The sequence below is a fragment of the Aquila chrysaetos genome, chromosome 13 (genome assembly GCF_900496995.4).
Source record: "Aquila chrysaetos chrysaetos chromosome 13, bAquChr1.4, whole genome shotgun sequence".
In the NCBI taxonomy this organism is placed as follows: Eukaryota; Metazoa; Chordata; class Aves; order Accipitriformes; family Accipitridae; genus Aquila; species Aquila chrysaetos.
The window spans coordinates 10902326-10918858 of NC_044016.1; the positions used below are offsets into that span (position 1 = coordinate 10902326).

At 40.0% G+C, this 16533-nt stretch overlaps 1 long non-coding RNA gene across 1 annotated transcript; it reads right to left on the reverse strand.

The window, feature by feature from the left end:
* Positions 1-13244: 13244 nt before the first annotated feature.
* LOC115350375 lies at positions 13245-16234 on the reverse strand. The gene is made up of 3 exons (XR_003926411.2): positions 15882-16234; positions 13818-13986; positions 13245-13720 (listed from the first exon to the last, which is right to left on the reverse strand). It is a non-coding gene; the product is annotated as an uncharacterized LOC115350375 (long non-coding RNA).
* Between the last annotated feature and the right edge of the window lie 299 nt (positions 16235-16533).

Below are 16533 nucleotides of genomic sequence, written 5' to 3' on the forward strand. Positions count from 1 at the left end.
TATTCCATATAACTAACGTATTTTATATCCAGTTGCATATCTTTAACATCTTTGATGTTCTCATCCATTGTGACATGATGAAACTATTGGAGCCACTGCAAAAATAATGTATCTTTCTGGATGGCATTATTTGAATTAGTTAAAACCACTTTTTTACAAGGAAAAAGTGAGCAATGAAAATAGATTCAGTCATTGAAAAATATGCTATCACCCTCTACCACTGAGCTAAATGTTCATCATGACCCACTGTAGATCTATGGGCAGCAGGGATGGAGTTAGTGTATCCAGTTAGAATAATAAAAGCTGTATCTAATTGACTAACCAAGTACTGCATCTTGCGCACAAGGACTGCCATTTACTCTGTATCCCAGTTCAGTGTAGATCGTGGATGTCTAGCTCAAAGGTCTGGACTCTTAATTATAGGCATTTCTACAACTAAGTATATTTAAAAATAGTAATTGATAATGTATTCACTTTAGCATTCACTGGGAAACTGCCCTTATGTTCAATCCAGTTTGATTAATTGATGGGTCAATTATAGATAGACAAATAGAGTCACAGCTCCTAAAACCATCTACTCTGACTTCTTATACTGCACAAACTATCGAATTCCTTGAGCTAATTCCTGCTCAAAGTAGAGCAAAACTTCTAGGAAACAGCCAGTCTTGATTTTAAAATGTTCTTAATAAGTGGTTTTACCAAAAACCTGCTAAACACATATGCTTTACTTCTACCCTTAATATGCCCAGTTGTCTTTTCAGCTACTGGATCTTGTTATAACATAAACTCAGCTTTCTTCTCTCTACATTAGTGCTTGTACACATTGGTTAAATGAAATGATTCAGCATTTGCTTCTGAAATCTGAAAACGTAGCATTATGTACTCCAGTAGTGAAATCCTGGTCACACTGCAGTCAATGACAAATTCCTACATTCTTTAATGAAGTCAGGATTTAATTTCTATTTCAAGTAACGTTGTGTCCAAATAAAAGAGGTCTCACAACTCATATACGTTATCAGCTCACTTCTAAATGATACCTTGTGCTGGGTCACAGGCTTCTCTGAGATTGTGTAGGTTCACTGATGAGAAGCTTGTGAGGAGGTTTCTTTTTGGGGGAACCAGCTGGGATGATGGCAAACATTATCACACTCCTGTTCCACATTATCACCCTTGTTGAACAGCTGACAATTTGATTATGCCTCAGGTAATGAGGAAAAATTTGAATTTCAGTAGCTCTCTTTTTTAATAAACAGTCATTTAGTTTTAAAAACAAAAATAATAATTTACTAAATAGGCTTTATTCCACCCTGAAAAACGTTGCTTTCCAAGAGATAATGCATGAATTTATTCACAAGAGTGAAATTCAGCACCGGCCTGCAGCCCCATTCAAACCCTCCAGGAGAAATTCAACCAGCTGCCTGCATAGTGTTTAGCTTACTTTGGATGTTTTCAAGAAATAAAACTGGTTTGATAAGTTATTAATGAAAACAGTTTTGTAACTACTTTGTTAGTATATTTATCCTGTCCCCCTTTTTCTATATTTATACAAAACCAGTAAATAGAACATACTCTCTCAGATCTCCCCATTTCATCTGTGTTTTCATACTATGTTCATCAGATAATCTGAACATGGATTTTTATGGATCAGTTTGAATGCCTAAATAAATATTGTTTATTGCAAAACACAGACTTGTTAATCAATTTATGAAGATTCTCAGGGCTTAAGCCATATAAATATGCATGCAACTGCTGAATAAATAGCCAACACCAGGGAGTTTCAAGCAACCAGAAAAAGACTGGAGCGCTCTCACTCCCCACTGCTCACGAGACGAGCGGAGGAGTCTGTACCCCGCAGGATGTGTTGAGGACCTGGCAGGATTGGGTGATAAAATGATACTTTGCTAAATTATACCTTATATCTGCAGAGACTTGTACTTCTCATCTCCTCTGTCTTTTTTTTAACTTCCGTTACATCTGTTTTAAATATGAAAGATGATGGCTCATGAAAGGATGTGAAGTAGGGTATACGTTTAAGAAAGTCACAGAACAAAGTGTCATGCCTGCTCTTTGAATTTCTTAAAATTAAGGAGTCTTTAGAAGCAGAGCTGTTCACCTTCACTCACAACCTTGGAGCCGCTCTACGGAAAACCATGCACATTTGACAGGAAAAGATCCATCCCTGTTAGTCACTTTTAGTTAGGCTTAATCACTTAATCTTCCAGAAACGGTACCGCCGAACTGCAGAGTGTATTCTCCAGGAACGGCTGCATGCCGTGTGCCCAAAGCTGTCTTTTTGTGTTACGTGTCACCGCAGACTTTAGCCAGAAAGGTTCTGAACTTGGAAAGGGAGCAGGGAGTCACTCGCTAAGACACAGGGCCCTGAGCAAAATGGAGGGTGAGCTAGGAATAAACAATAAAATCAGCTGCAGGGTAGGTACAAGGAGCAATGATAGGCCAGCAGCCTATGGGGAGAGAAAGGACAAAGGAAACCGTATATAACCTTTCCTATATTTAATGCAATTATTTCCAGAGAGATCTGGTTTACTAACCTTGTCTTTTTTTTCTTTTTCTTTTTTTTTACCCCAAACTATTGGTACCATCAGCTGCTTTCAGCTGGCCAGTGCAGGTACTGACAACAGGATAGCTGGGGCAGCTGGAAGCACGTCCCACGCTGCTGTCCAAGTAACAAAAAACTCAGCGTAAGCTGGTTTAATAGGCTTTGTGGGCAGATTTCGCAGCTCACCCTAAACTCTATCCTGCTGTAGCTAGGCAGCTGCTTCTGGTATCTTGGCAATTTATGGGTAGTTTGGGTTCAGAGATTTGCACCTTTTCAGCAGGTGAGTGCAAGTCTATATTATTTTTTGCAAACCAGAGATTAAGTGTGAAGGTAAAAACTCAGCAGGAGCTGGGAGATGGTGCCTTTCAAAGAGGAAAAGTGCAGTTAATCACTTTTAGGAAATAACCTATGAGGTGGGAGTTCAGAGATGACAATGAGTTCAGAATTCAGCAGGGGCTGCAAGCACGGTGTGTCACTGGTGCGTCTCTCAGGCTGGTGTGCTCCCAGCTCCCAGCCCCAGAGGGGCCTGAGCCTGACATTCAAAATCTGTCCTCATGTTATCTTCCACATCTGTGCCACAGATTGTTGACACGTTCACAGTATTGACATTGCCCAGTACTGATACACAGACAAAAATGCTCTAGAGAAGCCCTGGCTCTGTTGATAGTCAGGCTGTCCCCAACCAAAAAGGACTGGTGGAAATGGAGAAGCCGGGCAACCCCATAGAGATGTCTGTCTCTTCTCCTTAGAGACATTTGTGATAGTGAAAGACCCAGAGATCTAGAAAGAGGTTCCTCCTTTTTTTCACGAAAGGCACAAACTCTTCTTCACCACCCTCACCCACCAGATACGTCCTTTATAACTTTATAAATACTAACATCCCTACTGCAAGTCTTTACAGGGGAGAGTGCAGACCTAGAAGTAAAGACCCAAGTTTCTGCCTAATATATGGAAGTGATTTGCCTGGGTTAAATATATTTTAATCCACTCATTTGAAGTTTACAAGCGTTTTTAGTATGTCATTACAGAAAGCCTGTACACAAATTTCCAAAGACAAAAAGTGACAGCAGCACAAATGTGGTTTCAGGAACATATCATGATGACAGAACTGGATGACTGTGGGGAACAGGCAAGGGCAGCTGTTAGGTGTGAATGTGACACTCAACACTCAGATGCTTGCAGTTCACAATTTGCTTTTATCAGAATCAGCAACCTCACAACTGCCATTCTGTGTTAACTCCAGACTGCCCCTGGCAGACCTGCATTAACCTTTGCTTATGGAGCCACGGCAGGACTCAAGCAAATAAAAAAATATAATATGTCAGATTCTCCACTGGTGTAAATCAGCATCTCTCCTCCACTGACTTTGAAGGAACGGCACCTGCTCACTCAAGCTGAGGATCTTACCCGGTGCTACTGTAGCATCATTAAGTTGTCACATTCTTCCCCTGCCTCTCCTTTTGTCGTCTAGCTGCAACTTTTCTGTGTTGAAGACTAGTGAAGGGTCTTTGATCCTCTGATAACTCCTTGAGGCTCCCTAAGATAATTGGCCAGGACATTTCCTGAGTTATCCAGGGTCATTTTATCTGCCCTTTTACTTGGAGAGGGATTACAGGCAAGAGAAAAGTCTTGGAGCCTTCACAGATGCAGACGACCTACATGAGTGCTGCTGTGTGTAGTAGGTCAGGCACCCCTCCCGACATGAGGGACATCCCATTGCCACCGGGCCATGCTTAACCTATCCTGCTACTGATCTGGAAACAGAAACCCTCCAGGGTGACCTGGGCCCTAAGACTGCGTACGTCTTTTGTCCCAGCTCACTGCAGGTGCTGGAAAAGCTAAGTGGGTGAGCTGCTTTTCTACTGGTGGAGGTATTTACACACTGTAATCAAGCAATCTCTCCATATTCTCTAAAGTTCTAATGGTAAGGCATTATCTTCAGTTCTAACAATGATTTTTGCAGCTATTTTCTAAACCTCTGATTTTTTTCAGCTTCATTAAACATATGATCACTGGAACTGTGCAGCATTTCAGTAGCCACACCACTGCTGTATAAAGATGTAACATCACAGCTGTATACATATTGGTTGCTTTTCTATTTATATGTGCAAAGATTGCATTAACAGTACAATCAACAGTAATTTATATTTAACTCGGCAACAAAAATGCTCAAGTGCCAGGCCTAAGACTGACCCCTTTCCAGCCTTGCTAAAAATACCTTTATTCAGTGATGACTTCCCAGTGATAACTCATTTTTGAGATTTGCCACTTAATAAGACCACTGTTCTGCTAGTGGGTATTTCACTGAGACTGCACAATATTATTTTTAATCAGAATGTTTTGCAAAATTGAATCAAATGCCTTACAAATGTCTCAGCACTGAAGCAGTTACCTTTTCAGCCAAATTTGTAATCTAATCAGGTTTTTCTGACAAGACCTATTTTCCATAAAACCATGCTGACTGGCATTAATTACTTCCTGTCCTTTCATTCTTTATCAGTTGAATCCCATATTCTATTATTTTGCTCCCCCCTCACTGCCTCTCTAGTTCGATGTTAGGTTAGCTGGCTTATATTTACCAAGGTCATGATGTTCGTCCTTGCTGAATACTGGCAAAACATCAGTCTTCTTCCAGTCTTCTGGAATTTCTATATTATTTCAAGACCCATTAAAAATTAACGTGTGGAAGGAAGGATCTCCTCCACCAACTGTTTGAGACTCCTCAGGTGCAAGTTATCTGGGCCTGATAAATTACAAGTTTTTATCACAAGTAGATGTTTAACATCCTATTTGGTTACTAATGGACTGAAAAAGGCTTTGGCTGCCCAATATGATACTGCTGTCATCCTACTTTTTCCAAATCAAGGAAAGACATTTTTATTGAATATGGCTTTCTTCATTATTAATGATTTTACTGCCTTCATCTGGTAACTGGCTAATTCCATTGCTGGGATTTCTTCTGTGTACAATGTACTTCAAATTATGTTTTATTTTTTGTCCTTTTTTTTTTCCTTGCTGGATATGCAGATATCTTAAGCTTCAGTTTTCTGCCCATCATAATTCCCCTTTTTCTTCCTTTTGCTGCAGGCCACTATTCCTCCTTCTAATCTCTGCCTCCTACAAAAAGAAGTGATAGCTCGAAGGACTGAGAAGGGGAAGGAAAGAGTTCACTCTTCTGCTATCTTCAGGGTCTCTAATTATAACTAATATCATTCTTACCTTCTTACCTTACTGTCCATTTTAACTTCATGAATGATTAGGCTTCACCCGGTGCTCTAAAAAGCCTTGAGCGGATGGATTCTGGAAATCAAAGAGCCTTTGTTAAGTATGCTCCAGGTAGAAGGAGTAGGAGTGATACCAGCTCCCTCTTATTCCCTTTTCTGGTGTTCCCTGTTCACCAAGGGGCCCATCTTTCAGCAAGCTAATTCACGTCCATGTAGTTGGTGGTTTCTCTGTCAACCACCTCTTCCGCTTTTCCTTCTCTGACTGCTTTTCTACATGGACGGAAGCTGAGAATACACAGACTTTTACTGAGAGAAGAGCCCCCATCCATCATCAGATGACAGGCACTTTTATTTCTTGAAAGATGAAATCTGGTCCAGCAGCGTACTAAATATTTGTAAGCGACCCCATGCTGAGAGGCATCACACCAGCAGCAGCTAGAAGGCCTCCAGATGTGTTTATACAGAAATGCAGTGCTCTTCCAGCTTTGCATTTGGTACCAGCGAGACCTGCGGGTACAGAGTGCATTTGAAAATGAAGCCAAATGTAGAGTATTTTTATTACAGTCAGTAACTTGGGGAATTCTCACCCCTTGCAAGATTTTTTTTGGTGGTGGTTTTGCTTGTTTGGGATCCTTTTTGCTTAGCGGGGGAGAAAAAAAAATGTAGTCAAAACCTGGGAGTTTTGCTTTGAATGAAAGTAGGCTTGTGCCTCTTTCAGGTTAATAGGAAGATAGCTGTCAGGCCAGGTACTAGCATGTTACATTTACACTTAGCAAAATAGTTATTTAAAAAGGAGTTGCACCTCACCCGTGTGTTTGGGAGCTATGCTGTTAGCTGTTGGCTGAGTCCACACTGCTACTAGGAGAGGACCTGGGGTGCAGCCCTGGCCCCGGGGCTAAGGGGCTCTGTCCGGCTCCTGTCCATGCTGCCCGCACTTAACGCTTTTCCCAGCAGGCTGGCTGTGTCCCCTGGGCCATTGCTTCATGGGGACTCACCTTTGGGCCTGGGGTGGTGAGCCTTCGGCCTGAGGAGAGCACTCTTAATTTGTGGTGTTTGTTCAATGTATATGAAATAACATGGCCTCTAGGTTGCAGCCTCTTTGGTGCTAGTTCCACTGAGCAGACTCCTGTGAGCCCAGGGATACGGGACAGGGGAATACCTGGAGGGCTTGAACATAATGGGGATGGGGAAGGGAGATAACATGATGAAGTCTTGTCCGTGCTGCCTTTGGGAATGCTTTCTGGAGGAAACCATCTGCCAAACTGCCAGGGCACTGTTTTGGGGAGGTACTTGGAGCGGTCCAGAACAGAGCCAGAGAATAAGCTATCCATGTGAACTGAGCAGGGATTTCAGGTATTTAGCACTATGGAGATTTATATTATGAAAGTATTTTAGATTCAGAACAAGTACATTTTGGATAAATACTTGCCTCTTCCTTGTCAGTTTTCAGTGCTTATTAGCCTTCAGAGTTAAGAGAATGGCAATGGCAATAATAATAATAGTGATAAAACTAGGGGAGCTTTTACCTTCAAGTATGAATGTTCTGCAGGTTTATGTCACTGAGAAGTCTGTGAATGTGGTGAGAAAGGAAGGCTACGTGGGACTGGGAATTGTCAGACTCCATACATGTGGTTGGGGCACCTGGACTGCAGAGGGTAAATGGACTGTAGGGCCCAGGCTTGTAGAGGGACCAGTACAGCAGACATGATCGACCAGATGGAAAAGCAAATGTTCTTTAAGACAACAATTTGGAAAATCCCAATATATAAGAGAGAAAATGAGGCTATTCAGCAACAGATCTGGGTATTATAGCTGGGTTTAGATCCACCCAAGGGTTTGGTGAAAATACGAAATGAAAGTAAAAATATATTGTTTTGATTTCTCTTGATCTGTTTCATTAAAATAATAAAATTAAAACCAGGAGTGCATGGACAAATATATCAACCATAAGCTCTGTCCCAGATAATGACTGTGTTAACAGAAAGTCAGGATCTCTCCAAACACTAGAAAACAAGAAACAGAAATCAGCATCCCCAAAGATTAATATGGTACTTTTCCTGCAGTGCTTGAAGAGGAGTAGGGCTTGTCTATACTTCAAGAAATATTTTAAATGATCAACGGAAAGACAGAGAGCAGAAGATGCATTAGGATTGATTACAGTATTAACAGTTGAAAACTGTGTTCAGCTGGACCCATAGTGCCAACTTCAGCAAACACACTCATGACATGAATGAGACTCTAATGCTGAAGTCAGCCTGGGAAACAGTGTTGAAATCACAGCTCATCAATTCCAAACATCTTCAGAGAAAATCCACAGAGACAAAACTTTCTTAAAGAAAGGAAAGAAAGAAAATGAGTCAATCCAAAGCTGCTTCTCAAGGGAGATACATAAAAAATGAAAAGTAAATACTCAAAGATATGCAGAAACTAGATGAATTGAAAAAATCATGAAAGCAGTAAGACAAGATATTGTAGTCTCAGGAATGAAATAAAGATTTGATAATAAAACTAAGTGGATACATTATCCACATAAACACTTCAGGAGTTTGAACTTATCCCTTTATATGACATCTGATGATGCTTTAGATGGTATTGAATTGTGATTCATGTATTCAGAGATCTTTTTACACCCTCAAAGGCGTCCTCATGAGCTAAATAAGCTCTTGATGAGTCAAAACTGACACAAAATAGTTGCTTAACAAATCAAGTTAGTTATCTCAAGGAGGACTGCTGTAACTTGTGTTTTTTCTGTGAGTCATTTTAAAAGACATTTTGACTTCAACAAACCTTTCTGGGACCCCTTCTCTTCGAGCCACAAAAGCTGGCATGGGTAATCCTTGTGTCAAGAATCTAAAGACTAAAAGTGACTAAAAATATTTGTCTCAAATTGGTAAGCTAAAGCCTGCCACTTTGCTTTATGCTTCCATCTCCTGCCTCTTTAGGATTAAAACATGGTTACTCTATGAAATTCATAGAAGAGAAAAAAATAATAGACCATGGGACCTTCACTGGTTCAATTACTTTAATTTTTAGTCTTCTATATATTTCTTATCACACCCAGCATTTGCTTCATAGATGTCAAATTACTTATTTTGATCACTACCTCTGTAAATGCAAAAACTGAGTAATGAAAGCTATTTCTTGGCCTCTTTTTAGTCACTGTAATTTGTATTGCTCATCATAAGGTCATATGGAATTTCTTGCAGCCCCCGTCCCTCTGAGACATATGTGAAGACAATTTCATGTTTGAAGCCATGACCATGATAAACAGGGACCAGTGAATCCAACGTTGTTATAACATAGTTAACTAGGTGACCTTTAAAATGAAAAATTCTATTTAAATTACTGCCATTTTTCCAGTCCATTTTAAATTAATTTGGCCTCTAATTATCAGCTCAAACAATAGTCTGAACTCTCTTTCCATGGTGGACTACCACCTTCTGGTTATAAAGGTATCGGATCAAATTAATCTGCTGTTTCATCTCCCCCGTCAAGCCCTAGGACGAGGAAGAGGCAGATGAAGGGTTGTGCAGAGTTCTGCTCTCTGAGCCTCTGTTGAGATAAATTAGATGTTCCTTTTTAACCTAACTTGCTCTGAGTTTGGGTCACTTGTGATCAGGCTGTTACAGCCACCCGCCTGACAGCATCACCATCCCACTGGCACTGCCACTGGGTCTTGGTAGAGTGTAAGCAGCTTGTCTGTGTCTCCAGTGTCCAAATTCCCACCACAATCTGCTCCTCTCTAGGTGGATCCAGAGTCTGTTCAGGAGATAACGGGGTGGGAACACAGAAACAGTGACTCTAATGGAGCTCATTGGGTGCAGTCATAAGAGGGTAAGAGGTGGGTAAGAGAAAATTGTGAAAATTTTGACTGATACGAGAGGAAAAAAAAGACAACAAAAACACCTTAAACGCTGATTAGTCAGCCTTGAAGTATCTGCTGTCTTTGTGTCCGCTGAAAAATATTAAGCAGCCCATTTTCATGGAACTGCTTGAATCAACACCTAAGACAACTGCCACTGTATTCCAGAAGGAGAGATATGTAAGAATTACATCAGAATTGTAGGACTATGATGTGCTGAACACTTCCTGAAGACTTTTTTATCTGAGGAGCTAAATTAACCCTTGCACAACTTACTTCATCTTGCAACATAATGTCCCGAGAGGACATTCACAAATAAAGGTTTCTGTAAGTGTTTACCATTGGGCTTTGCTTCGAAATTATAATTAAAAAAGGTTGAAAGCTCATTTTTCCCCCGCTTCCACACGAGTGTTATTTCATTGGCCTAATCAAGATGAGAAGGCAGTTGCTTCATATATTTGTCTGGCTTTGACATTTTGCTTACTAGTTTACTTAGCTTACTAGCCAAAAGACAAATAATGCCTTTGCCACATGTGGTAGTACACCTAAAATCATAGAGTTGTGAGAAGTACATGTTGTTATGTATCTCTGTACACATTTTGTTATACTTAAAGAAAAATGGAGAGAGAGGGAAAGGGCCTGTTACAAGATAGGTCTTTTATGAAAAGTTCTAGATAACATAATTGGAATAGAAACAAGGGGGTCCTATAGAAATGTAACAGAACACTGCAGAAATTACTCTAAAACCTATGGAGCATTACATCTTTTATATAAACTTTTTTGAGCCATTGTATAGAATTTAATGGCAGAGGTATCTGAGCTATAGGACAGTACAAAAAAAAAAAAAAAAGCTGCAGAAAGCTTATCATTTTGTGCTAAATTCCACAGGAGTTTTCCATAAGGGCTGGGCTGTTTCTGAGGGTGATACATGCAGTATCCTGTGCGTGTTTCTTCTCTACTCCTGTGGTGAGCTGAACTTTGGTTTTAGTCTGCAGCACATTCTGAATGCGTGAGTAGCCTTTTGTGGGTAAAAAAGAAGATAGTTCTCTGTCTCATTAATCTGCAGATTCATGTGGAAGTCTATGCTGTCTTAAACTTCATTGGCAGGTCACCATCCAGCTGCATGAGCCATTGTGTTTGAGTTTCAAATGGGTGATGTACAATAGGCACTGCACCTTTTGGTGTAAAATGTACACAGAAAATCACATACCACTTCCATCAGCAACCGAGGTTTTGTATTAGTTCAATGGACTGAGGGCCCTTTTTTAGTGCATCAGGGAGCTAAGAAAGTGTACATAAAGGACTGCATAACAGCATCCTTTCCTGACTTGGTAGAAATGAGAGAAACTATTTTTTTTGTTGGTGATATCTGAGGCAGATAGATTATGAATGAACCACAAACACAAGATTAGCTGCACATTAAAAATACTACTTTTAGAAAGCCAACCAGTTCAGATATTGAAAGTTCTCAATTGTTCCTACCACAAAATTAAAAACAGAGTTTGGGAGGATTGCTGCTGAAGCCAATACAACAGAGATTACAAATGACAAAAGGGTCTAAGTTCCTCCAAATTTAGGATGGAGAAAAAATGTCAAAACAGTAATAAACCACAACCAGGTCAACAGGTCCATCCACATGAGAAAACCAATGTTTAACAGAAGGGCCTCTGAAACTTCTGAAGAACAGAAGATTGGTAGGAAAGCATTTTTATGAGAAATAAAATGTGCCTTCCTGTCAGGGAGGAAGGGAGTTGCAGGGTGCTTGAGAAATGGAAAAAAAATTGCCATTAAACCCCGATATGAATAAAGATCAGGTGAGAGAGGATGTCACCTTGTGGCCTTTGGAACTGCATTTCTGCTGCCTCCTGAAATTATGTTTTCCTGAAACAAAGGAACAGTGTTATGGAAAAGTGGGTGCCAGGTATGTTAGGAAAATGAGACACAGCGAAGCGGATAAAAGAGACAAAGACAATAGCAATCATATGCAATAAAGTGAAGGCAGCTGAGGTCTGAGACAAAGGTGAATATTCTGAGCCAGCAAGATGACTGAAGCAGGGGAAGGAAGGAGGGAAAGGTGATTCACAATAACATTTGAAAGACATTGGCTTGAATATTTATCAATGTCACAGCAAACTTAGCTTGGCAGCCTTGGTGGCTGACTTTGTTCTTTTAACGATTTCCCACCCTTAAGATGACAAAGAGGAATGTGGTTCGAAGTACAGCTCTTAAACGTGAGTCGAACCCAACAGTGCTTAGGCTCACATGCCAATTACATAGGCATTGTCATGCAATTTTACAGCTTTTCTATAGACATAGCTGAGGTATTTACTTGTATCAGTATCCAACGGAGTGGATTCTATTCTAGGCAACGTGGACTGTCGTACATTACAGAGATGTGGAGGCAATACGCCCCCACCACGGAACAGGACATGCAGAAAATTCTGTGCAGCTGCAGCAAGTACCTCACTTGCTACGAGTCCATTCAAATTACAGTGTAGGTCCTATGCCCTGGTCAATGATTCTACTACATCTTTAGTTTAGAAATAGCTAAAATAACTCTGAAGTGATTAATCTACCTGATTGATGATGGATACAAAAGTACTCAAATAATTTTTTTTTTTGGCTGATAGCGAAGGTCTAATTTATACTGCTTTCATAAGAGCTATTTCTGCACATACATAATGGTATTCTGAAGTGGCTGGTTCCTGAAGGTTAAGATGCAGGTACTATTAAGTATCTTAGAGAAGTGCCAAATCAATAAATTTCAGGGCTATACTCAGTGCTGTATCCCAACTTTTCCAAAGTTAAAACCGCAGCCCAACTCTTATCTATAGGTGAGGACAGAGCAAATGTCACACTATAAAAAGACAGAAAAAGGACCAGGTCTGCTCTTGGTGACATTGGTAAAAGTGGAGTTAACTCCAGATGTCATACTGCTGTAACCAAGAACTGAATTTGGCTATTCGTCTTGAATCAATGCTATCAATAAAAGTCTGCCAAAAATAACCAACTGGTAAATATTAATTTAAACAGAAAAATTGGAAATCAGTTTCACACTGAGTTGCAACATGGGGCCACTGCATGCTGGCAGTAAGAGAATAATGATGCAAAGTGCCAAAAAAATACCTGGAAAGCATTACTTCTGTGTGACATCCAATAAAGATGCTGCACACACCCCTACATTTTTCAGCAATTAAATATCTGCAAATGAAAGTGCTCTCTTTCCCCAATTCCCTGTCTGCAGTGGCCAAAATTCGGCCCAGCAGTGCTGTAATAGAAGTTTTTCAGGGTGGCCCCTCTGCACAACAGCTGTTTCGCAGTCTGATAGTAGCGTCTCCAACCAGCTGCTTCAGTTTGCTCCTGGCTGTCACTGCTATAGGTTAATAGCAACAGAGGCAAGAGAAGGGCCTAGGCCAGCATAAAGCAGAAATAACAAAATTTTCTGCCAAAAGGGAGTATGGGATAAGAACTTTAATGGGCAAGCAAACAAAGAATCAGACTGAAGCCTGAGGCGCTTCAGTGTGTTGGCAACAGACAAGCAGTCCTGGAACAAGTGCAGCCCAGAGTCTCAATTTGAAATGACTGTGTGGCCCCCGTGCCAAAAAAGTTTGGCTCCGTGTATACATGTGTGCATGTATATCTATATCCCCACACCAAATATGTAGTTGTGATAATCATGTAGTAAATTACAGAGCCATATGATAAACTGCATGTGCCTTTGACCACCTCACCTGCCCCCTGCCAGCTAATCCATCTCCATTTGGATTTACTCTGTCATTCCAAACGGAGGCTTTAATCCTGCAAACACTTATGTGTATGCTTAACTTTAAGCACTTGAACAGTCCAGTTGAAAATAAGTTTGGCTGGATGTAATTCCAGCATCGGCTCTAGGTGCGATCGTAGTCCTTCCTTTTACGTTCAATGGATGCAGTTTGGGCTTGTGATTTCTTTTAGCTGATAGGACAACACCTCTAGCACTGGTGCTGACTTCTGGTTTGGTGTATGCTGTGGATAAATATGTATTATTCCACTGGCTTCAACAGCATTACACCGATTTACACCAACCGAGAATCTGCCCTGTTGAGAAAGAAAAGCCATAAGGATTACTAGACCTAATCTACAAACACTAGGTGAGTATCAGTCCAAGCATAAAATGAGGGCAGGGTGCAAGTACCAGATTTCTTATTCCCACAAGATGGGGGTGCAGACTGATGGTGGTGTCCTACCATGAGATCTATGCAGCCACCCTTGTTTCCTGAACGTAAAGGAGGTCTTGCAGAGTTTCCATCACCTGTTCTTTCATGGCTTCAGCTCCAGATTTTCTCTCTGTCCCCTTCCATAAACTGTGCAGAAAACAAAGAGAAAGGCAGCAGAAGAGAACTGTAATTGTATACTGCAAAATAACATTCATAAGTCACACAAACACTAAACCCTACGTATAATGAATCTGTCCTTTAGGGACAGTCCTTTCCATGTCATTGTCTGGTACTTATGTTGTTGTTCATCTAGCTAATTACTGCTTTGAAAGGTATAGTCCTGCTGTCATGCCTAGATTAGCAGCAAGTGTTTGGCCAGCTACTTTCTTGTCACAGTTGATAATTATTTAATGAGTTCTGTTCTTCCCTAGGAAAGCAAGATTGGGATAGAATTGGACTTATTTTATCACAGTAGCATTGCTGCGCCTGTTGGCAGGTTTGACGGCAACAGTGCTGGATTTCAGTAAGACAGAAGAAGAATTTCCATAAGTAGTTCCTGAATCAGTTGGAAGCAACAGGGAAATTAATAGTAATGAGTCAATCTCAATAGATACTGACTCATTACTATGTTAGCTGCCAGTCTTTCCTGCAGCTGTAACCATGCTGGAAATTGGGTGATGCTCTTAGCTAAAAGAAAAGCTATCATAAGATAGTACAATATGTTGCTAAAATGGGAAACCTAACTTTATATCTCCAGATTTCTCCATCCACAGGGGGCCACTGAAGTCACATTATAAATTTTTTTTGCAGTAGAAATCTATTGATAAATAAAAGAGTGTCATCAACAGGACCATATGGACCCTTTCTTCAGATCACGTGTCTGGAAGAACATTTGGAGCAATGAAGACAGGTAAAGAAACTTTGTACTGAGACCAGGTTAGAACGGCACTGGCAAAGGCTTATTGTATGTGTAGCTACCTGCTGCCGTGGGGTATATTTTAAAAGCTCTGTGGTAATAGTTCCCAGTTATTTTCCCTGCCTGTCTGGAAATTTTCAGAAATAAACAGAAAACTGTACACAGAAAATGATAACTCCTTGGAAGCTGATTAAAAAAAAAAAAACTAAAAAAATACCTGATCAAAATAAAGATGTTACATTTGTATTTTCATTCCAAAATGTATTTTAATTCAAATGTTTTAAAAATTTCAAAGTCAAAGCAAAGCATTTGGGTAAATCTTAAATACTTTTTTTCTGTTAGCATTTTACTTCAAGAAAAATTTGGGAAGAAATTTTATTCTGTTTCAGAATAGGGTAAACACTTTCAAAAAGGTAGAATTTCCCACAAAATGGAAACCGTAGTTCCTGCTTACCTTTACTGTTTCCCCTCGCACTGAGTTGTGTTTTTCTTCCTGAAGCTGTACAAACCTTATAGTTCTTCAAGGCCATAAAGCATGGGGATCTTTTTCTTTAAGGTTACATATTCATTTTGAACTCACGTGCCGTCCATTCCCCTATCCCTAACTCTCTCTCCAAAACATGATTCACCTGGGTATGTATGAGATACACAGGTGGGTATGTCTGTCACTTGCTTTTCCTAGAAATGGCACTGAGTCATCAACTAACTACCACCAGACAATGCCATGATGTCCTACATTGAAGTGTCTCCTATATGGCCACATCACTCAGGACAGCAGTGGTAGCCAGACGGGGAAAGGTTGGTTTGTCTGAAATAAATGACCTGAAAAGCTGGAGGACTGCTAGTCTCAGCAAACTGCTCCTATAAACAGCAGGAGCAAGTGAACTCTGAAAACATAAGAATTTCTTGTTAAGCAAGCACCCCCAGTAATGCTAATAAATAATAATAACTTATTCAAAGTATACAAAAAAGATAACATCTGACTTTTTTATTATTATTAAATCTAATATTTTTCCAAGCAAGATGGTTTCTTAGCTGTCGTATTTTCAGAATTTTCCCATGTCCATTTTCCATTAGACCATTTAAAACACATATTGTATTTTAAATGGTCTAATCCTAAACTCACCAAAAACAGTGAGGAATTCCTATATTGACTCCAGTGGCTTTTGCATCAGGTCAGAAGTATTGAAGTTGCCTTCTCCTCATAGTCTTCATCATAAGTTCTGTAAGATGTATCCTGACACGGTAAGCAAAAGTTTTTCCAGGAAAGCAAATTCAAATGTAATATGTTATAAATATTCAGGCTCAAAAGGGCATTAAAATACATGTTTAAGTAATCTGTGGAAGAAATCAGTCTTGGTTTAAATTATGTTCCTGCTAGGAGATGTGAATTTCTTACTGAGAACTGAATGATGGTCTGTCTGTGGCACACTGGATTGTTCTGTGAAGAATACTGAGTAGATAGCACAGTACATTCATGGCTACAAACACCACCACTGCTGCAGTTTAGTAATCAGCGCTTTCACTTTTTTCACAACAACATGTCAACTAGTAGTGTAGAAGTTAATGGATTTATCAACAGGTCTATTACTGCATTTGTCTTGGGTCTGACATTTATGTGTATTTTTTTGCTCCTGTTACTGGATATGGCACCCAATGCATTGTTATCTGTTAGCAAGCATATATACCAACTTCTCTGGAGGTGTTTTCTCTATGCTAGTAGACTAAGTAGGTTATGTTCTGTGCAGATTTATTTGCAAAAGGTTGTACAAAGCTGC